General features: G+C 40.9%; 1 protein-coding gene across 5 annotated transcripts in view; it reads right to left on the bottom strand.

The window, feature by feature from the left end:
- Positions 1 to 25,171, bottom strand: part of LOC134344113 (LIM domain-binding protein 2) — a 555,808-nt gene that overhangs the window by 526,560 nt on the left and 4,077 nt on the right. The gene's annotated exons all lie outside the window — the stretch shown is intronic.

Genomic DNA, 25,171 nt, shown 5'->3' with positions numbered 1-25,171 from the left:
TTTTTAGCCAACCTTTCTCGAAATGAATCTTTCTTTCTCTTTTATAAATTTTAAGAACTCATTGTTGTGTTCGTCCATCATCGACGTCGATGAGGACCTCAACACCATTTGATGGTGTCGAGACTAGCGCGTGATTTGGATTTAAGTGAGGGAGAGTTGCGCAGCATCAGCCTCACTCTCTCTTCTCAATTCCCATCTGGATCCAGTGGTAAGACAGAGTCGAGACAGCTGGAGATGGGACTAGGCACACTGGATGACCAGGACGTCTTCTGTGTCTTGTCCTGCTCTACATGTTCCACAACGCTTGCAGAGGCCGCCTCCTTGACCGTTGGACCTTCCATTGGTCTCGTCCACTCAATCTGCCGGAGTCTGTCTTCACATACTGGGATAGACAACTCCCTATCTCACCAAGGGTTCGAAACCCGTCAGCTACCCTCACCTGGTTTAGCCGGCTTGTCGAAGCCGTTGCCCGGGGTGTGGCCGCTGTCGCATGCAAACAGCTACGGGGAGCCACAGGTGAGAGCTGAGTGCCAGGTGAGAGCTGAGTGCCAGGTGGGGACCAAAGGTGGACTAACCGTCATAAGGCAAACAAAAAAATTTGGTTAAACAACCGGCTTAAAGCAAAATGGGATTAAATTTTTCTATAGGTAGGCTTGGTAGATTTAACTTAAATAAAGGCTGTAAATTGATTTTAATTGATGCTATTTACAACATGAAAATTTATTGACAATGCTGAATAATAAAGTTACTCAAAACCATAAGCCAAAGCAATACAAATAAAAATATAGCCCAAGACACAATTTTATACAAGACTTTGATAAAATATTTTCTTACTTATTAACGTGATCAGGCTCAAATATAGGCCCAGCATGTGAAACCTGTGCTTGTTTTTTGCTGCACAAAAACTCAATTCTGGGTCGAACTTGAGATAGGCACACACGGATTTCACCTTCAACTGAAATGAGACTATTCCTATCCCTACTCTTAATGTTTGCTAAACAAGAAAAAGCTTGCTCACACATATAAGAAGTTGAAAACTGCAGCAAAATGTTCATTGCTTTCCTATGAATGACAGGAAAACTTCTCTTTCACAGAAATCCAGAAACTCAGTCCGGGTTAGGTCAGGAAATCTCATCTTGAATGCACAATCAGACTACAGCTCACAAAGTTCTTCCTCTTCTCTCAAAGTCAAGTTCTCAGGCTGAGCAAAAAAGATTCAGAGAAAGGGTCCCTCACCCACTCATACATTTGTGTTGAAAGGGAGGAAAAATACTGTTCAATATTTTTCTGCAGTTCTTCCAGGCGATTTTCAATAAGGCTCGAGACTTTCTGATATCCTTCCTCACTCTTGGGCCCAAACAGCAGTGGAAACATTTCAAGGTTTCCTTTTGTAACATGATGTTTTCAAAGATTCAGTTTCTTTTATAATCCAAGAATCATGTCACTTGAAGTCAAAACATTTTGTCCAGGGCCTTGCAGAGACTTGTTTAACTGGTTCACATGATGAAGGATGTCTGCTAAGCAGACTAGTTTCTGCAGCCATTCTTCATCTTCAAAGCACTCAGCGAAATCTGGCCTACTATTTTCTTGACAGTACTCCTGCAATTCACCTTTCAGCTCAGTCACCCTGTTGAGAATTCTTCCTCTCCTAAGCCATCAGATTTCTGATTGTAGCAGGAGATCGGTGAGCTCTTTGAACAGGTTTTCACTGTTTTTTGAACATTCTCAAGTGAACTGGTCTATGTTTGATAAAGTTAACCAATTTTGTAGCATCATCCAGAACTTCTATCATTTCACCTCCAAGAGTTTTTGACATCAGCACCTCGCTGTGAAGAAAGCAGCGTGTTGTGACAATGTCAGGATTTTCCTTTTTTTTAAACAAGAGAAACGAAAGTCTCATGGAGCCAACCATTGATGGGGCACCATCAGTACAGATGCCAACACAGTTCCTTCAAGACAGACCTTTTGTTTGCAGATATGAAGACAAAACATTAACTATATCTTAGCCTTTGCTTGTTTCTGGCAGTTCTTTGCAATAGAAAAATTTGAATTTCACCATCATTTACAAATCTTACAAATGCTACAACATGATTGGTGAAATCTGTTGACTCATCAACCTGAATAGAGAAGCTGTTGTTTCTCAGTTTATCACACAAGACCTCTTCAGAATCATGTGAGATGTCATCAACATGTTGTCTTATCGTACTGTTTGAGAGTAGCCGCTCTCTTCCCGAACATAAACTATGTAAGAGCCCATTCTCGAGCTACTCTATGCGGACCACTTCTCAGGCACACAGAGGACGTGCTACAGGCCGCAGTCACAATTCGGCAAGGCTGCAAGGACTTTCGGGTTTATGGTCACTCTGAAGAAAACAATGATCCTCCATCAGAAGCCCCTGTGTGGTGTTTACAACCCACCTCGTATAACCACTGAATACAGTCCTACTGTGCACTGCCATACTGGGCTGACAGACCCCTAATGAGATTGCTAACAGGGCTACTCAGTCACTGTCCACCACTGTGGGTACTAGCATTGTGTAAAGTTCAAGAAATGATAGTTTTTTAAAATCACAATCTCTCGTGGAACCCCAAGCGACCTCTTGCGGAACCCTGCTTGAGAAACCCTGGTGTAGCATAGAAACATAGAAACATTGAAAATAGGTGCAGGAGTAGGCCATTCGGCCCGTCAAGCCTGTACCGCCATTCAGTATGATCATGGCTGATCATCCAACTCAGAACCCTGTACCAGCCTTCCCCCCATACCCCCTGATCCCTTTAGCCACAAGGGCCATATCTAACTCCTTCAATTGTATTAGAGGAATAGTCCACTATCCTACTTTCATTGCAATTCACTACGCAGTTCCTGTGCCACCCTGATCCAATGTCCTCGCAGTGTAGCACTACACTAGTTACACTTCTTAAAACTGTTTTGGTGAACATCTTTTGGATATTGGACAAAGTCTTCACTTTCTTTTTGTGATACAAAATTGAACAGAAGACTTCAAGTGGTGAAGAACTCTTTTTGTTTGTTATTTATTTTGGTTTGTTGCCTATAAAGCTCAGAATCCCATTTTTTTTAAAACTTTGTTAGGTGAACTGCAATATATAGCCCACAGGTGCTACTCCAGCTTCAACCCAACTTCTACTATTCAGCACTGATTGTATCAGTAATAAAACTTAGTATGTGGCTGATCTCAACAACAAGAATCTTCTTCACACTGTTACCACCTGCAGGCCTGTCCTCATATTCAGAAAGTTAAATGCAAGTCAATTATCTGGCCTGCTGTGCCAATCATTAAGTCGTGAGAAATCTGTTCCTTGACAGTATTATAGAACAATCCCTTGTGCCACCTTATTGGCCGCAGTCCATTATTTGAGACATCTCCACTTTTTACAACAGCACATAGCAATTGAAGTTAAAATTTTAAATCTATTCTACGAATAACAAGCCGTCAAAGACAGTATTTACAAGCTTCCCTGTAAAATTATATACTGGTGGCAGTCTGCTAATTTACTCTCATGTGGCCTGGGAAAGATGTTTGCTTCCACCATCATTGTTATCTTCTCGAATCTTTTCACCAGGTGCATCCTTGGTTCCTCAAAAGACACACACATAACATGAATGAAACTGACTTTTTTTTATAAATATTGAATTCAGTGATATCATTACCTGTCTTCATCTGATGGTGATATTTTCCCTCTGAGCTTCACTCTCTACAAATTCCCATACCCCCAGCTATGCCCAACCCAATCCATACCCTGCCCCCAGCAACACATGTGTGCACACACACACACACACACACACACTCATCAGCCTCTAACCTTTCCACCATACCCCCAGCTATGCCCAACCCAATCCATACCCTGCCCCCAGCAACACATGCGTACACACACACACACACACATTCATCAGCCTCTAACCTTTCCACCATACCCCCAGCTATGCCCAACCCAATCCATACCCTGCCCCCAGCAACACATGCGCGCACGCGCGCGCACACACACACACACACACACACACACATTCATCAGCCTCTAACCTTTCCACCATTTTACTATATATTTCAAGGAAAGAGTTACTTGTGTTTAACATTTCATCCAGTTGATTTTCTGTTTGGAATAATATTACCCAATCATTTCAATTTCAGCAAAAGAGCATATTTTTGTCCGATAGAGGAAATATAATCTAAATTGACAGTCAATTCCAGTTAAACAGATATAATAAAGTCTCTCGGTTTCTCATTCACCCTCGTTAAATGTTACCAGGAGTGTCATTGGTGCCACATTGAGCTCTTGGAGCAGAACGGGAGGAAAGATGAAAGAGAATATTTGTTACAGGAAAACAGGCAACTTTGAACAAAAGTGAAAACATATCTCACATTGAAAAGTTATGGAGATGTGGTAATGGAAACAGGTCTCTCCACTCACCGTGTCTGCCTTGACCATCAACTATTTATACTAACTCTACATTCTCATCCCAGATCCTATCACTCACCTGCACATTAGTGGCAATTAACAATGGCTAATTAACTTACCAACCCACATTCTTCAGGACATTGGAGGAGACCAGGGCAAAGCCACAGGGAGAATGTGCAAACTCAACACAGACAGCACCTGAGATCAGGATTGAACTGAAGAACTCCTGTATTGTGAGGCAGTAGTTCTACTAGATTTGCCACTGTATACCACCAGTGGAGGGTACTGTCACAGTAAAATAGCACAGTTGCAAAGACTAGATGCAGCAACGGAATAGGACGTAATTGAAATAGACAAGATGGTAAACGAGGGGCCACAGTTTGAGGATAGAGGGGAAGCCTTTTAGGACCGAGATTAGGAAAAACTTCTTCACACAGAGAGTGGTGAATCTGTGGAATTCTCTGCCACAGGAAACAGTTGAGGCCAGTTCATTGGCTATATTTAAGAGGGAGTTAGATAGGGCCCTTGTGGCTACGGGGGTCAGGGGGTATGGAGGGAAGGCTGGTACAGGGTTCTGAGTTGGATGATCAGCCATGATCATAATAAATGGTGGTGCAGGCTCGAAGGGCCGAATGGCCCACTCCTGCACCTATTTTCTATGTTTCTATGTTTAATTACTGCAGAAAATGATTAAAGTGTTAATTGCTAGGATTTCAACAGAGGTCAAATGAAAACTACATTGAAATTGTAGTTTTGAAGTATTAATAAATTAAAAGAACAAATCCACAGATATGAGACATGGACAGATGACCAAAAGCTTGGTTAAAGAGGTAGATTTCAATAATGAATACTTCCATTTAATGGATGGAGTTAAACACCCAAAGGCACTTAAGAGCAGCATTTCCAAACACTGGAACTAGAAGCCATAAGCACCAAGTCGGACAGATGACTGAAAGCTTGGTCAAAATAATACAATATAAGAAATAGGATGAGAGAGGTAGAAAGGGGTTAGGTTTAGGGCAGCAGTTCAAGAGCTAATGTTCCTGACCACAGAGTTCATTATATACAAATGAATGAATTTGGACCAGGAGCAGGATATTACACCACTCAGGTCTGTTCTGCTGCTTATTAAGAGCACAACTGATCAGATTATAATCTCAAATCCATATTCCCATCTATCCACAGTAACCTCTCATCCCTGTGATTATCAAGTATCCATTACTTCTGCTTTAAAACAATTCAAAGATTCTACTTCCATTGCCCCTTTGGAAGTGGGTTTCAAATATGCACGTTAGGGTGCCATACTATCGGAAGGATATATTTGCACCAGAGAGGGTGCAGAGGAGTTTCACCATGATTTGTAATTGGACTGCCAGTGTTACATGTACTGAAGTACACTGAATAACTTTGATTTTGCATGCCATCCATACAGATCACTTCACATCAGTACATTGAGGTGGTACAACGGAAAAGCAAAAACAGAATGCAGAATATAGTGTTACTGAACGGATTGGAGGACTTTAGTTATGCAGAGAGATTAGACAGGCAGGGTTTAATTTCTCTCGGTCAAAGGAAGCTGAGGGGTGACCTGTTAGAGGTGTATAAAATTACAGGAGGCACACATAAGGTAATAGGTAAAATTTCCACCCCTCCCCAAGAAGGACTACCAAAAACAAGAGGACAGTTTTAAAGTGAAAGAAAGAAGTTTTAAAGGTGATTTGAGGGGATTTTTTTTAAACACACACATACAAAGTGACTGTTATATGGAACTCACTGCCAGAGATGTTGGAGTCAAATGCACAATTTTTAAGAGACATCTATTTGGACAGCTAAACAGGCAAGACCAATAAAAATACGGACCTAATGTGGCCAAGTAGGATTACTTAGATAGGCAAACAATTTGGTCATGGATGCAGTGGACCAAAGATCTTATTTCCGTGCTGCACAACTCTATGATTCCAACTCTAAATGGGATATTTTACCAACCTAGGACAGAAATTAGCATAAGTAAACAAGTTTTTCCTTTAAGAATAGTTACGTCTCCTTCTGACCTAACATAGTACACAAGGTTGTGTACACAGCCCCCTGCTGTACTCACTGTACACCCATGATTGTGTAGCCAGGTTTCCATCAAACACAATATATAAGTTTGCTGATGACACAACAATTGTAGGCCTTATCTTGGGTAATGATGAGTTTGAGTACAGAGAGGAAATTAAAAACATGGTGGCATGGTGCGAAGACAATAACCTATCCCTCAACGTCAGCAAGACAAAGGAATTGAATGTTGACTTCAGAAGGAGTAGCAATCCGCACGTCTCAATTTACATCGGTCGTGTGCAAGTGGAACAGGTCAAAAGCTTTAAGTTCCTCTGGGTCAATATCACAAATGACCTGACTTGGTCCAACCAAGCAGAGTTCACTGCCAAGAAGGCCCACCAGCGCCTTTACTTCCTGAGAAAATGAAGAAATTTGGCCTGTCCCCTAAAAGCCTCACTAATTTTTATAGAGGCACCGTAGAAAGCATTCTTCTAGGGTGCATCACAACCTGGTATGGAAGTTGTCCTGTCCAAGACCGGAAGAAGCTGCAGAAGATCGTGAACACGGCGCAGCACATCACACAAACCAATCTTCAGTCCTTGGACTCACTTTACACTGCACACTGTCGGAGCAATGCTGCCAGGATAATCAAGGACACGACCCACCCAGCCAACACACTTTTCATCCCTCTTCCCTCCGGGAGAAGGCTCAGGAGCTTGAAGACTCATACGGCCAGATTTGGGAACAGCTTCTTTCCAAATGTGATAAGACTACTGAACGGATCCTGACCCAGATCTGGACCGTACCCTACAAATATCCAGACCTGCCTCTCAGTTTTTTTGCACTACCTTACTTTCCATTTTCTATTTTCTATTTATGACTTATAATTTAAATTTTTAATATTTACTATTGATTTGTAATCCAGGGAGCGGGAAGCGCAGAATCAAATATCACTGTGATGATTGTACGTTCTAGTATCAATTGTTTGGCGACAATAAAGTGTAAGGTAGTACCATAATTCACTACATGGATGAATTCAATAAATTATTATTGGAAATTGCATTCCAATATATAGAATACAAGTGATCTGAATATCATTAGGACATAACTAAATTACTTGAAATATATTACGGAGATCAAATTCAAATAGTCATGGACTTATACAATGCAAAACAAGGTCCAAGCTGACTCAGGTGCTCATCTGAGCCAGTACCATTTGCCTATGCTTGGCCCATTTCCTGCTAATTCTTTCCTATCTATGTACCACTTTATTAGATACAGGAGAGGAACCCAGGGTATTCTTTTGCTGCTGTAGCCCATCCACTTCAAGATTCAATGTCTTGTGTGTTGAAAGATGCTCTTCTGCACACCACTGTTGCAATGTGTGGTTATCTAAGTTACTGTCGCTCTCCAGCTAGCTTGAACCACACAGGCCATTCTTCTCAGACCTCTCTCATTAACAACGTACTTTCACCCACAGAATTGATGCTCAATTTTTTTTTTTGGTTAGTTTTTTTTGGCACCATTCTCTATAAACTCTAACCATGAAAATCTCAGGAGTTCAGCAATTTCTGAGATACTGAAACCACCCTGTCTGACACCAACAACCATTCTATGGTCAAAGTCACTTAGATCACATTCCTTCTCCATTCTGATGTTGACCATGTCTGCATGCTTATATGCATTAAATGGCTGCCACGTGATTGGCTGATTAGATATTTGCACTAACAAGCCGGTGTTAAGGTACATAATAAAGTGGCCATTGAGTGTACACCATACAATAAATCTTTTCCAAAAAAAAATTCTGAACTCTTTTTCCTGCAGCTTGAAAGATCTCCCCTTTTTTAAACACCGTACAGGTTTTTAAAGGAAAGTGATAGAGAATTAAGTGCCAATACATGTCAGAAGCATTTGCAAGGGTAAATCAATTCAGTATGCACCAATCCTCACTTAATGTATTAGTCTGCAGTCTCATTAAAACCAGACCAGATATTTGGAGCTTTTCTTCCCATGCATTCACACTCACATGACCACACACACACACACACACACACACACACACACTCACTCATACACCCCCACACCCACCCACCCACCCCCATGAGCTTAAGTAAATTGAGATGTAAAACAAGAATGCTCCAACTTATTTTACACAAACCCATTGTATATCCAATGGCAGAAGGAAAGATTTAATCGCATTTGTGTAAACTGTGTAATCAAGCCTGGTAATTCTCATCTCAAAATGTTCAGAATTATATTTTAATGACTTGGAATTCTTGCCTTTTCACAGATAAAATATTTGCTTGAAAAAGTGATCCTAGTCTAAGATCTCTCAACCAGATTTCTAAATAAAATAAACTCCTGCCTCACAATGCAGTGATTAGGCACCCTCCACAAGCAAGAAGCATATACGGTAGCTTTCTTAATGCTAAACCAGCTAATATTAACAAGTGTACTTCTAACTTGTGACTGAACCTGTTCTGCATAACTCTCCCGCTCACTATTTTTATTAATGACAAGTGGACAAGACTCTGCAACGGACTCCAGTTGGCCATCTCAACAAAGTCCTGGTCATATTGAGTGTGGTTACTTCAAATTAAGATAGCTTTGAAAACATAACATAAATGAAGGAATTTCATGGTGTTCAATTTTAATATAGTCCACCACATCAGATGATAAATAATTCATTTAAAACAATTTTGAATGGAGATACCCTGACATACAATAATTTTCAGTGAAACAATTATTTTTTCATTTTTCAAGATACGAGCATCGTCGATTAGACCAATGTTTACTATCCACTCTTAATTGTCATCAAGAAGATAGCAATAAGATGCCTTCTTCAAGTGCTGCAGTTCTTCTGATGACAAGTTAATTCATTCCACCTTTGAATACTGATATTCAGATTTTGACCCAATGGCAATGAACAAATAATAACATATTACATTTCCATAAGTAGGATGGTGAGAGATTTGGAAGTGAACCAAATGGTGTCCAAATGAATGGCAAACTAACACTAATCTCGCCATACAGCAATAGCCACTCCTTGTGTTATATGCTATAAATTCACTTCCAATGCTATTGTATAAAAAGACCTCTTTCCAATTAGACTAAGTATTTAATTCATGAACACAGAACACGCTGCCTTAATGTATGTAGGTTTCCCCCGCTATCCGAAGGTAGAGCATTCCTATGAAACCGTTCATAAGCCAGAATGTCGTAAAGTAAATAAGCAATTACCATTAATATGGGAAAAATTATTGAGCGTTTCCAGACCCAAAAAAAACCTACAAAATCATGCCAAATAACACATAAAACCTAAATTAACAGTAACATATAGTAAAAGCAGGAATGATATGATAAATACACAGCCTATATAAAGTAGAAATACTTTTCAGCACTGTCTAGGGCAGCGAAAATCTCACAGCAGCACTCTCGGCAGAAGGGCTCTCAGCATAAACGTGCTCTCCAGTAACCTTTAAGCTATGAAGCTGCCAAAGCATACCAAATAATGCATAAAAATGCACAGCCTATATAAAGTAGAAATAATATATGTACAGTAGCCAAACTCACTATTGCCGTATTTATTGTTGATGGTTCGAAGCCTTTAAAACAGTTCACTGCTTCGGGACACAGTTTTCTCCAAACACCATTTCTCATCGAGACTGTTAGCCTATCGAGAGCCTCTCCAATGTTGGAGATAGCCAATTTCATATTGTATTCTTTCCAGATCTCTCGCAAAGACGCTTCGGAGTTGCCCTCTCTGTCAATGGTACTTACAATAAAACGCATCACATTTTGCATATAGTAAGCCTTAATTGTGGCTGTTAGGCCTTGGTCGCATGGCTGCAGCAATGATGTTGTATTCGGCAGTAAGAACACAACATGAATGTTACCGCCATATTTGATAATGCCAGGTGGATGAGCAGCACAATTATCGACAATCAAAAGACACCTATTATCGAGGTTATTTTCTCTACAGTAGTATTCAACAAAAGGACTAATGTATCCACTCATGTACTCACAAAAAAGCGATTGGATATTCCAACCACTTGGATGTGAACAGAACACAATGGGAAGTGTTTTCTTATCAACGCCTTTAAGTGCCCTCGGATTTTCGGAATGGTACACTTGTAGAGGCTTAAGAACAGCATCACCAGTGGCGTTAATAATAGGCATTAGGGTAAACCTGTCCTTGATGCCTTGTGTCCCTTAGCCTGCTTTTCTTCTATCGAAATAAACGTCATGCTCGGCAATTTTTTGCAATAAATTGCAGTTTCGTCACAGTTAAACATTTGCTTATACGAATAACCAAACGCCATTTCTCTCTGCATATAAATAGCACGAATGGTGGACACAGGCAAGTTCAACGCACAGACAATGTCCTTACTTCATTCACCACAATCGAAACGCTTAATTATGTCTAAGTGTAACACCCTTACAAACTCTTTTAGGCCTTTCGGATACCTTAGAACTCACCTTGCTAACGGATGCACAAAATAAATCGAGATATAGCACATGTTTAAGCAATGGCAGCTGCCGCGGCTAGAGTGCAGTTCCAGGGGAGGAGCTTGGCTGTTTGGGCGCGCGCTACCTTTTCTCGTAACAGGGAAAACACCTTCTGTTAGCGAAAACAGGTAACTAATGTAGGTCTTTCGTAACAGCGAGGTGCGTAAAGCGAACATTCGGAAAACGGGGGCCACCTGTATTGCTTGAATTTCCAGCATCTGCAGAATTCCTGTTGTTTGCCACCTGTATTGATTCGACTTTGAATTGCACCTACTATGCCTAATTATTCCTTATGTCTTGCTTAGCTTTTGTCATCATTATGAAATGATTGAACACACCCTTTTACAATACAAGGTGAAAGAAAGCAAATACAGGCTGCATTACGAGCTTTGCGAGTTGATAGTTTTCATTTAGAAACTTTACTGACTTATGGAAGTGACTTTAATTTAATTCACAATATTGTCCTTCCTTATTTACTGTCAGGCTTTTTGGGGTAATTTAGTTTTCATTTGGTAAAGAAGTAGTAGGGGTTTTACTTCGCAGCTCTCTACACCACACTCCAGTCCAGTTGATGGCAGGAATTCACCTTAAAGCTGGACTGCCAACCGCCATTAAAAGGCAGAGGAAGAGGTGTTAGGTTGAGACTAAGGCAGCATTTACCATAATATATGAGGACTGGGGGAAAACAAAATTTACAGCATCTGACATGGGAACTGTTACATGTCAGGACAACCATTCAAATTGTCTGAGCTGGGGATTGCACTGTGGCACTTACAACAAGATAAAAAGGCAGAAAGGTAAAAAAAAATCTCTTCCTACGCAAGATCAGTACAATCAGCATAAAGGAGAATCATAACTATTTACTAAATTTCATGCAACAACCACTTGTAAAGACAACAGCAGTGCATTGTTGAGTCACTGAAATCTATGTCATGTTCTGAGTTCTGGGCCCAATTTATTGGTTCCTCTGTTGTATAATCAGAGCACCAAATCCACAGTGCATTGAAGCTTCATAGCGGGTGCACAATATAATTCAAATACTTCTCTAACCAGGAATTAAATCTCTTTTGACTATGTTCCAAAAAGCATACTTCAAATGATTTATTTGTCAATTAAATTTTAGAGCCTTTGATAAACCTTTGGTCTTCTGGACCCTCAAACACAAGTGTCTAGGGGTTTACACTGTCCATAATTATTGCTGTGCTGAAAATAACAGCGAACAATTTGTAATTCATTGCATGAACATGTTTAACGACGCAATTATCCTGACCTTTACCAAACCACTCATGCCAGAGTGAACACAGTTTACTGCAATTGCTCCAGCAATTAGCACAGTACTCTCACTGGACAACACAAGTGTCAGAAAACTTAACTCTCCATACTATTATTAGGAGATTTTTGTTGCCAAGGAAGAAGAGATGCATTATTAGTTTTCTGAAATTCCCTTCTAAAAAGTAGCTCATAAAAAACATAACTGTAAGTCTTGCTTTGTATACTGCAGACAACAGCTTCACTCCGAATGTGATCCAAGCTACTCATCCTCTTTCTAATACAGAACCTTCATTGCATAAAAACCCCTCAATGCACTTCAGAATCAGAATTAGGTTTATTATCACCGGCATGTGTCATGAAATTCATTGGAACATCCTCAACACTTGATACCTAGTACAAAAGGAAATATTAGGACAAAAAGATTTTAAGAAGTGTCCAGAAGGTAAAAAGAGGTGATTGATGGAAAATTTTAGAAGGAAGATCCAGAATCATTGAATTGTACAGCATGAAAATTGCCCATTCAGCCCACCGAGCCAAAGAGTCAAAGAGTTATACAGTACAGGAACAGGCACTTTGGCCCAACTTGTCTGTGCCAACCAAGTTACATACCTGACCTTGATCCATTTGGCTCATATCCCTCTAAATCTTCCCTTTGCATGCAACTGTCTAAATGTCTTTTCAATATTTTAGCTTCTACCACTTCCTCTAGTTGATTGTTCCCCTATCATCATAGAACATAGAACATAGAACAGTACAGCACAGTACAGGCCCTTCGGCCCACAATGTTGTGCCGACCCTCAAACCCTACCCTCCCATATAAGCCCCAGCTTAAATTCCTCCATATACCTGTCTAGTAGTCTCTTAAACTTCACAAGTGTATCTGCCTCCACCACTGACTCAGGCAGTGCATTCCACGCACCAACCACTCTCTGAGTAAAAAACCTTCCTCTAATATCCCCCTTGAACTTCCCACCCCTTACCTTAAAGCCATGTCCTCTTGTATTGAGCAGTGGTGCCCTGGGGAAGAGGCGCTGGCTATCCACTCTATGTATTCCTCTTATTTTCTTGTACACCTCTATCATGTCTCCTCTCATCCTCCTCCTCTCCAAAGAGTAAAGCCCTAGCTCCCTTAATCTCTGATCATAATGCATACTTTCTAAACCAGGCAGCATCCTGGTAAATCTCCTCTGTACCCTTTCTAATGCTTCCACATCCTTCCTATAGTGAGGTGACCAGAACAGAACACAGTCCTCCAACTGTGGCCTAACCAGAGTTTTATAGAGCTGCATCATTACATCGCGACTCTTAAACTCTATCCCTCGACTTATGAAAGCTAACACCCCATAAGCTTTCTTAACTACCTTATCCACCTGTGAGGCAACTTTCAGGGATTTGTGGACATGTACCCCCAGATCCCTCTGCTCCTCCACACTACCAAGTATCCTGCCATTTACTTTGTACTCTGCCTTGGAGTTTGTCCTTCCAAAGTGTACCACCTCACACTTCTCCGGGTTGAACTCCATCTGCCACTTCTCAGCCCACTTCTGCATCCTATCAATGTCTCTCTGCAATCTTTGACAATCCTCTACACTAGCTACACACCACCAACCTTTGCGTCGTCTGCAAACTTGCCAACCTACCCTCCTACCCCAACATCCAGGTCATTAATAAAAATCATGAAAAGTAGAGGTCCCAGAACAGATCTTTGTGGGACACTACTAGTCACAATCCTCCAATCTGAATGTACTCCCTCCACCACCACCCTCTGCCTTCTGCAGGCAAGCCAATTCTGAATCCACCTGGCCAAACTTCCCTGGATCCCATGCCTTCTAACTTTCTGAATAAGTCTACCGTGTTGAGCCTTGTCAAATGCCTTACTAAAATCCATATAGATCACATCCACTGCACTACCCTCATCTATATGCCTGGTCACCTCCTCAAAGAACTCTATCAGGCTTGTTAGACACGATCTGCCCTTCACAAAGTCATGCTAGCTGTCCCTGATCAGACCATGATTCTCTAAATGCCCAGAGGTCCTATCTCTAAGAATCTTTTCCAACAGCTTTCCCACCACAGATGTAAGGCTCACTGGTCTATAATTACCCGGACTATCCTTACTATCTTTTTTGAAAAAGGGGACAACATTCGCCTCCCTCCAATCCTCCGGTACCATTCCCGTGGACAACAAGGACAGAAAGATCCTAGCCAGAGGCTCAGCAATCTCTTCCCTCGCCTCGTGGAGCAGCCTGGGGAATATTCCATCAGGCCCCGGGGACTTAGCTGTCCTAATGTATTTTAACAACTCCAACACCTCCTCTCCCTTAATATCAACATGCTCCAGAACATCAACCTCACTCATATTGTTCTCACCATCATCAAGTTCCCTCTCATTGGTGAATATCAAAGAGAAGTATTCATTGAGGACCTCGCTCACTTCCACAGCCTCCAGGCACATCTTCCCACCTTTATCTCTAATCGGTCCTACCTTCACTCCTGTCATCCTTTTTTTCTTCACATAATTGAAGAATGCCTTAGGGTTTTCTTTTACCCTACTTACCAAGGCCTTCTCATGCCCCCTTCTTGCTCTTCTAGCCCCTTCTTAAGCTCCTTTCTTGCTTCCATATATTCCTCAATAGACCCATCTGATCCCTGCTTCCTAAACCTCATGTATGCTGCCTTCTTCCACCTGACTAGATTTTCCATCTCACTTGTCACCCATGGTTCCTTCACCCTACTATTCTTTATTTTCCTCACCGGGACAAATTTATCCCTAACATCCTGCAAGAGATCTCTAAACATCGACCACATGTCCATAGCACATTTCCCTGCAAAAACATCATCCCAGTTCACGCCCGCAAGTTCTAGCCTTATAGCCTCATAATTTGCCCTTCCCCAATTAAAAATTTTCCTGTCCTCTCTGATTCTATCCTTTTCCATGAACCTGTGTCCTCTAGTTTCAGTCTTCCCCTGTCCTGTGAAAGGATTGTGACCATTCACCTTATCTACACCTCACCTGATCTTATATACTTAAGGTCAGCCATCCGTCTATCCAGTATCTCCTTAATATTCAAACCTTTTTTTTGCAAATTTTTGCCATTCATTGTAATTTTAATTTTATGTCTTTGCACTCCACTGCTGTCACAATGCAACAAATTTCACATCATCTAAGACACTGATAATAAATCTCATTCTGATTCAGTCCTAGTAACACTCTCGGGTATCTTTTCTGCATCTTTTCCAGTTTAATGACATTAATCCTATAGCTGGGTGATTGGAACTGCACTCAATACTCCAAGTGCAGTCTTGCCAGCAGTTCTAACGTGACATCCCAACTCTTGTACCCAATGATGAAAACAAGTATGTCGAGCACCTTCTTTACTACTCTGTCTACCTGTAACTGGTGTAATATACAGTATTTGTGTATTGCACAATACTGCTACTGCAAAACAGCAAATTTTACAACATATGTCAGTGATACTAAACCTGATTCTCATTCCGATATTGTAAAGCCTTTTCAGATAGAAGTTTAACAAGCACGGGTGGAATGGCGGGTGAACAAGACTTGGTGCAAGTTAGATACAGGAACTTGAGCTTTGTTTTCACTCTGGTTTACAGGTGTCCCCCGCTTTTCGAACATTCATTTTATGAAACCTCACTGTTACGAAAGACATACATTAGTTACCTGTTTTCACTAATAGAAGGTGTTTTCACTGTTACGAAAAAAGCAGCGCACGAAAAAAGGCAGCGCGTGCCCCAAGCAGCCGCTCTCCCCCGGATTCGGAACAGCATTCTCGCCGGCATTGCTTAAACACGTGCCTGTGAGCAGCCGTTTGCAAGATGAGTTCTAAGGTATCGGAAAAGCCTGAAAGAGCTCATAAGGGTGTAGCACTTAGAGTAAAACTAGACATAATTAAGTGTTTCGACCGTGGTGAACGAAGTAAGGACAAAGTGAGTTTGGCTTGTGGAAGTTGACAAAGATGATGTTGAAGAGGTTTTGGCATCCCATGATCAAGAACTGATAGATGAAGAGCAGATGCAATTGGAAGAGGAATGGATAACAATCGAAACTGAATGCAGTAGCGAATGGACTGAAAGTGAAGTTGTCCAGGAACTGAACCTGAGGCAACTGTGTGAGATTTTTGCTGCAATGATAAAGTACGACTTTAATTTTGAAAGGGTATGTCAGTTTAGGGCATATTTGCAGGATGGTTTGAGTGCTTACAAAGAACTATATGATAGAAAAATGCAGTCAAGCATACTGTCATTTTCAAGCCTTCCAATCAGCCACAGCAGACAAGGAACCTCGACCTTCGACATCAAGGCAAGCAGACATAGAAGATGACCTGCCTGTCCTGATCGATGACGAGATGACTCCCCAGTGTCCCACCACTCCAACCCCCGGGCCGCGGACAGATACCGATCCGCAAAGAATGCAGCAGTAGCCGGGAGGCACCCAGCACATCTTTAAGAAAAAAAGCCCAAATAAACAAGCTAATTAATTAGGTGCCGCCCAGCGCCTAAATGTCGGCTCAGATCAGAGACAATTGCCGACTGCATCGCCTCTGATCAGGGCCGACAGTTACATGCCGGGCGGCACCTAATTAAGTAGCTTGTTAGTTTTGGCTTTTTCTTAAAGATGTGCTGCGTGCCTCCCGGCTACCGCTGTACCACTGCATGCTTCACAGATCGGTATTGGGTCGCTTCCTGGAGGGTGGGGGCCACTGCACCACCCCAGCCTCCGACAACTCAGCCTAACACACCATCATCAGTGTGCTTGGCGCTGTCCCAATTCCGGTAAGTGATATTACACTGTACATACATTATTTCTACTTTATATAGGCTGTGTATTTTTACATGTTATTTGGCATGATTTGGTAGCTTCATAGCTTAAAGGTTACTGGAGAGAGTGTTTCTGGCGAGAGCGCTTGCGTGAGATTTTCGCTACGGAGAACAGTGCGGCAATTATTGTGGAAAAGTATTTCTACTTTATATAGGCTGTGTATTTATCATATCATTCCTGCTTTTACTATATGTCACTGTTATTTTACGTTTTATGTGTTACTTGGCATGATTTGGTAGGTTATTTTTGGGTCTGCGAATGCTCACAAATTTTTCCCATATAAATAAATGGTAATTGCTTCTTCGCTTTACGATCTTCCGACTTACGAACCGTTTCATAGGAACGCTCTACCTTCGGATGGCGGGGGAAACCTGTATATAGGACCATTGTTCTTGGTCTGAATGGTGTGTACTTAAGTCTAGAGACAAAAGTACAAATTTCATCAAAATATTTCCGGACTGGAAACTTCCAGGAAGATGACGGTGCACTCTGATGCAATGGCTTCTACTGGGTCAACCAAAGGCATTACTGTTTTTTTTTTAATGCTACAATCACAAGACCCAGCTGGATATTAAGAACTTAAAGGACTGCAGGTCTACCCCATCCATGAGTTCCTTGTTGGTGAAGAAACTGAACAACCTGGACGGCGCAGATCACGCTGCAGCCTGTGACAGGGAGGCATTGGAGCCGGTGCACTGAGGCAGTGTGTAATCTAATAGCAAGTCATTGTCTTAGTCACTTTTCTTGCGATCACAACATCCTGTTGGACATTGGTGGTGCGGAATGCAGCAAGTCCAATTCATTGGTTTATTGGCAGGGGACCTGCTGACCTTGCTCATAGCAAGGACTAGACCTCAAGCCGCTGTGCTGCATGTTTACAGCCACCCAGGGGAAGGCATCAGAGTCAGGCATTCCACCGTAGTGCCGGAGGCAGTGCGGTATGGCATCCATGCTGGAGTTAGTGCTTGCTCGGCTGAAGACAAGATGTGTTGTATTTGAGTGTAGATTTCTGCAACATTCATGGACTCAGGAACAAGGACTCTATTTTTTGTGTGACTGTATTTTACTGCTACCTTACATAGTCCCCTGAAAAAGTACAGGTGTGCGCCACTTAACGTCCATAGTCCCGATCGGAGAACGTGACGTAGTGGACGTAACCAATCTCGTGTGTCGCTCTTCTTTTTTTAAATCTTTTTATTGAATTAGTACACACAAGGTAAAACATATAGCAACCAATACATTGTTACGATATAGATACAGAAGAAATATTAATACAAAAAAAACAATTAAAACAACATAGGTTAGTTATAAAGTAACAAGGTAATATAATTGTATACTAGTTTTCCATATATAATGGTAAGGAGAAAAAAGAACCCCGAAAAAAAAACCCAAACCCCCCCCCAAAAAAACAAGATGTGTTGTATTTGAGTGTAGATTGCTGCAACATTCATGGACTCAGGGACAAGGACTATATTTTTTGTGTGACTGTATCTTATTGCTACCTTACATAGTCCCCTGAAAAAGTACAGGTGTGCGCCACTTAACGTCCGATCACATATACGTCCATAGTCCCAATCGGAGAACATGACGTAGCGGACGTAACCAATCTCGTGTGTTGCTCTTCTTGAGTGTAGTAGCGTTATCTTTCTGTTTAATTTTCTTTCAAAAATATTACCGTAAAGTGCATCATGGCTTCCAAACACAGCAAAACCACTCCAAGTGATAGCAACAGCAAGAGGCAAAGGAACAGCATTGATTTGGAAGTGAAACAAAAGGTTATTAAACAATATGAAGGTGGAAAACCAGTAAATGCTATTGCTCGGGATTTAGGCATGTCACACTCGACAAGCACGACTACCCTGAAAAGCAAAGAAAAAATTCTCGAAGCTGTTAAAGGATCAGCTTCACTGAAAACTACAAGGCTCACGAAAATGCGAGAGGGACCTATTTCGGATCTGGAGAAATTGCTAATGACATAGATTTAGTCAATACAGGTACACTACAGTACTCTTTATAGGTTTGCTAGGTATATAATATGGTGTTCGCACAACGTCCAAATCACATAACGTCCGATTTCACAGAACGTATCGTGGAGGTTAAGCGACGTGTACCTGTATTCAGCCCCCACAACTATTTTCACATTTTACGGTTTCATTTTCTAAATTTAAAATATATTGAAGTAAGATTTTTGAGCTAATCTACAAAACATCACATACCATGGCAAATCAGAAAAAAAAATTCCAAAACCTGTCAACAATTTACCAAAAATTAAACACTGAAATTGTGAGACTGAAGTGGTATTCATCCCATTGCTAACTTTCCTCAGGTGCAATACAGCGTATTACCATACCAACTCACCCAATTTCTTGATGCAGAAAACTGGAGGCTCGCCTGTTTTCAATGAATTCATAAGAATAAACATTTCCTCTCTCTGTAAGCACCATCTGTATGGTAGATTTTCAACAGACCAAACCAAAATGAAGACAAAAGAGCATTCAAGGCAAGTCAGGGAAATGATAACAGAGAGCGACAAATCTGGGGAAGGGCACGAAGCCAGCTCAAAGGCACTTAACAGACCTGAGCTCAGTACAGTGAGGAAAATCAAGAACTGGAGGAAAGAGGTTTAAGCTGAGAAGGGAATGATTTCATGTGACTTTCAGGGACAACATTTCTTTTTACACAAAAGGATGATAAATCTATACAAAATGAGCTGCCAGCAGAAGCAGTTGAGTTACATTCAATAACAACTTTTAACAGACCATTGTTTAGAAGATTATGGGCCAAACATGGGCAAATGGAAACAGCTTTGGATGTAGCATCTTGGTCAGTGTGGACCAGTTGGTCTAAAGGGCCTGTTGCATGCTGTAGAACTCTAGGATCTGAAGAGTAAAACAAGGTCTTACTGCAATTACTATCGGTGCCTTGGTAAGACAGTGATTGGAATACTCTGTACAACTTTAGTTTTCATAACTAAAAGAGAACATACTTGCAATGAAGTAAGTGTAGTGATCGACCAAACTGGTTCCTGCAATGCTTTGCTGAGAAATGCATGGAAGAAACAAAATTCCACAACCTGAGACAACCTAAATTAAAGGGATACACATCAGGAACGAAGACACAAAAGGATACTCCACTCTGGGTCTGACAAGTGCGATCTCAGTAAAGCACAGGGACATACTGTATTGTACTATAAAGAACAAAGCATCGTGCGGATGAAAAAGATTACTTCAAGAAGAAACAAAACTGACCTAATCTATCATATCCAAATGTTTGGATGAAACGAATAGCTGATTTAAATATACACCTCTGTTGACCTCCAAGTGATACCAGTAATCCACCCCAAACAAGGTACCAATCAACTTGAAAAGAAAGCTTGAAACAAAACTCCAAGAGATCCAGCAGGAGGTGTAAATAGCCACTGGGTGAACTCCACTGTGGTGACAAAGAAAACTAATATACGGTATAGTTAATAGTTGATCTCAGAGGACGGAAGTCAGGCAATTAACAGAGACTACCATTCAACTGCAACCACAGAAGAAGTTGCAAAAGCTGTTGCAAAGCCCAAAGGTTCCAGCAAAGCTTAAACTTGTAAGTGAAGCTTGATAAGGAATCTTTACTGTTGACAGCATTTAACTCACCATTTGGAAAACATAAGTATGTGTATGATTTTTGGTCTCAAAGCAAGCCAGGGCAGAGTTACAACTCAAACAGAAGAGCCTAATAGGAACAGTATACATGGCAGATGTAGCCGGATCAATGAAGTGAAGGACAAAGATTATGTCTATCAACTTCACAAGGTAGCAGAAAGAATAGGCTCAAGCCAAATGACGGCAATGCGTGATTAATGGGAAAACATGTTAGTTCTTTGGATGGTTTGCATGACACAGTAAAGCTAAACCCAAAAAAAAAGTCACACCTACGTTTGAGATGAAAACACCAAACCACAAAATGGAATTAAGCAGCTTTCTGGGGCTACTCCAATACAGGATTTTTTTTTCATTCCTCAAACGTCAGAACCCAAGAGAACAATTAAGATACTGAACACCTGAGGTCACAATCCCCTGAAATTGTCTTTTACAAACCTAAGAAAGTAGTGTGCAATGAGGACACCAGATGGGCTACATTTTTTTAAAAAGTCACTTTACAGCAAGGTGTCTCTACAAAAATTCTGGGACAGCAGAACACAAAATAATTGCACCTAAAGCACACTAGTAAAATCTAGGCGCATCAACGTAGAAGAGAATAGTTGCTGTTGGATACATAAGGTTCTATCTCCACTGAAAGAAATTCATTATCCAAGATGATTCTCAACCCATAGAACAAACCGACAAAAAAAAACTGATGCGGATCTCCAGCTAAACTATGATTACTCATGATGCTTTGTGATTATAATTTCACTCTGAAATACGTAACGGGGGAGAAAAATAAGATGCAACGTACATGTTACCACAGGCAAAGCAGGAGATGAGTGATCTGGAAATGAAGATACACTACCTAACAAGTGCAGCATTAACAAAGATGAGTAAGATCTGATCAAAAAAGATGAAGATTGCAGATACACTCTCAGCAAGCAATTCAGATGGCTGAAAAAGAGGAAACTAACCAAAAGATGTTACAAATCGAAGATGACATCCACAGGTAGGTGGTGGTCTACTTACTATCCATACACAAAATAATCAGAAGCACGAGAGTGCAAAGAGAATGACTCTGAAAAGGTATATTAATGTCACATAGATATTGAATCAGAATCAGAATTCAGTTCATTATTACTGACATACATCATGAAGTTTGTTGTTCTGTAGCAGCAGTACAGTACAAGACATAAAAAGTACTACTGGTTACAAATAAATAAACAAATGGTGCCAAAGGGGAATAGTGAGGTAATGTTCATCAGCTTGTGGACTATTAGAAATCTGTTGGTGGAAGGGAAGAAGAGTTATTGAAAATGCAAGGTCTGGAGACAATTCAGAAGAAAATTCCTCGGCTTATTTCTGGGAAGACAAGATTAACCTATCACATCAGCGAAGGAAGATCTGTATTCTCTGAAATTCATAAAAATGAAGGATGATTTTTCAGAACATATAAGGTGCTTAGGAATCATGTCAAGGTAGTTATTGAAATGCTTCCACTGGTAGGTGAATCTTGAATAAGGGTAGATAACTGCAAGATGCATGGACAATCATTTAACGCCGAAGTACCCAGGGATTTCTTCTCACCATTTCTCTGGAATTCTCCATGTTAGGGGTGTGGAGGTTGGATCTCCTGTGGTACTTAAAGAGGAGGTAATGTTTCTGTTTGAAAGATCAAGGAATCTTGGGCTCTGTGGAACTGACACAGAAGAGCATTTGAGGAGAAGATGGCGACGCGACGACAGCGCGCGCAGCCTTTCCAGTGATGAATATCTGTTATTTGTCAAGTAGGGGACCGTGCACAATCCTGATTTGATGGAGACAGACGTGAGAGTATGGAGGAACATCTGGAAAACTTCTGAAATGCCCGCTATGCTGCTGCTGCTACTGTGTGGTAACCGGAATCTCCGGAGCAGAAGGCCCCAAAATCCTCGGCTTTGCTTGTTGCAGTGGCCGGGGCGGGGTCGAAGGCGCTCAGCAGAGGATGGCGCTCAGGAGGCTGTATTGGAGGGGCTAGTTGGAGGCTCGAAGTTTTTGGACAGATGGACTCAGTGTTGGCTGTGGTCGGCTGCTTCCAAGGCATCGGCAAGTTGACGGTGCCTGGAGGTTTATGGCAGGGAGTTTCTCCCTTTTGCCGCTACTATCGGGGACTCGGGAGTCGATCGACTCGGGGACTTTTGAGACTTTTTTTACCGTGCCCATGGTTTGTTCTTCATCAAGTTATGTATTGCTTTGCACTGCTGTAACTATATGTTATAATTATGTGGTTCTGTCAGTGTTAGTCTTTGGTTTGCCCTGTTTTCTGTGATATCACTCTGGAGAAACATTGTATCATTTCTTAATGCATGTATGCATTTCTAAATGACAATAAAAGAGGACTGAGTGTTCTCATAATCTATTATCAGCCATGATCATTTTGAACGATGGCAGGCTTGTAGGGGTAGGTGGCAACCTTCTGCTCTTATTTTCCTATGTTCTTGTGTACACAGTATTGATATACACAAATACATAGATAATGGTTTGAACCAAATTCCCGAAATACAAAAAATGCAAAACAGAAACAGATGACAAATCATTCCATGACAGTGAACTGGTTCACGCAGAACTAAGATTGATAACTCCATTGCAGTGAGATTCTGCCCATCAGGGACAACAACCAGTTTGAATCCTGGACACCAACCAAGGGATCCCAGAGAAAATGGTTTGTTTCAATGAAAATCTATTCAACTTGGAGAACACTTGACTCCTTCAACTCATTCTCAGTAGATCCTTCATACAATAATATATCAGGCTGTTTATATGAGTCTTCTCTGTGAAAGTACACACAATTATTTAATTCCTCTGCCATGTTCTTATTACTCTTTATAAATCATCTTGCCTGAGTAGGGGACAACGCTTGCCTTCAGTGTTCTTTTCAACTTACATATATAAAATCAATCTATAAAAGCTCTTTATGTTTCATTCCTATGTTTCTACATCTACAATCCCTCTCTTTGGTCCACCTTTACTCATACATAAAATATTCCCAATCCTCAGGCATTAGGGAGATCATATACCTATACAAAAATTTGGACTTCATCCAAGGAGAAACTGTTTCATCAATAAATATGCAAAGGGGACCCTTGTTAAATGCAGGGACAGAAAGGGAAACCTTTACTGCCACTGCAGGCCACACCTTTTAAAACTGATACAAGTTACAAGCCAAGCTACCGAATGGCACGATATAGAAAACAGTTTGCCAAGCAAAATACCTCTTCCACAACTCTCACACAAAAGTTTGCTTGGTAGTAATGTAAAAGAATGCCAAAACAATGTCAATGATGATAAGTCATCATAAATTGTAGAAAGGACAACCATGCAAGTACAGAATCCACAAATATAAATATGAAAGCCAATGAAGTTAGCAATTAGAGGATACCCAAAGGTTTTATGTAATGAAGACCAGGACAATTCAACAAACAAGATAACCCAGAGCTACAGCTCTGAGGGAGAGGAGCAAGTTCCACATCACTCGTTCAATTCAATGCAGCAATTCATCTCCCAGAGGACTACATCTAAGTCCACCAGCTGGAAGTATAACACCTTAACATCTGAACAATCTTGCAATTGATGTTTTAAGAAGCACTGCAAGTTTTATTGTTATAGGCAGCACAATGGATCCAGTGCCTACCTTCATTTCGGTTTGTATGGAGTTCACATGTTCTCTGTGTAACCACATGGCTTCTCCCATGTAGTCTAGTTTACTCTCTTACCCAAAAGACATCGGAGTTGATAGATTACTCTGATATTAAAAATTACTCAGAAGGTATTGGTGAGCATAGAATCTGGAGGGAGTGTTGCAGAATAGGTTATAGGGAAATAAGCAGTGAATGGGATTGCTGTGAACTGACATAGATCTGATTGGTTGAAATGTGTCTATAAGGACATGTGAAAGAAATATTGATGATCTGTTTTAAAACCAAGAAGACAGAAAAAGTATTTTTTTAAGTTATGTTATTTCAGAACGGGTAAATCAAGCTATATACACGTTACTCCATATTATTCACTGAGGCAGTATGCTCCCTGTAGAATAAAAACGTTTTATCTTTTAAGTACACGCTGCCTGTGTAATCTAAAAATAAGAATAATGTGGCCACAGATTTCAGTCTTAAAGTGTAAGCAAGATCTGAGCTCTGAGAGTAAGACGCCAACTGTATATTTTTCTACAGTGTGTTGGGGGGTTACAAAGAAAGTTGGTAAAGTTTAAATAAGTATGCATAAGAATAATGGGATAGTTTCATTTAAGCGCCGGTGCTCACCAGGGCTGCCATTCGTTTTAAATACAACTATTAATTCCGATCTTAAAGTACTGTAAGTGGAAACTTAATAAAACTTTTCTGTATGTGATGGGAGATTCCCGCCGTATCCAGCAGTCCACTAGTAGTTAGAAGACAATGAGCTAATTTAAAAACAAGGAACAAAATAT

Source organism: Mobula hypostoma, chromosome 3, assembly GCF_963921235.1.
Source record: "Mobula hypostoma chromosome 3, sMobHyp1.1, whole genome shotgun sequence".
NCBI classification, from domain to species: Eukaryota; Metazoa; Chordata; class Chondrichthyes; order Myliobatiformes; family Myliobatidae; genus Mobula; species Mobula hypostoma.
Note: the sequence above shows the minus strand (reverse complement) of the source record. Positions and strands in the feature narration are given on the sequence as shown.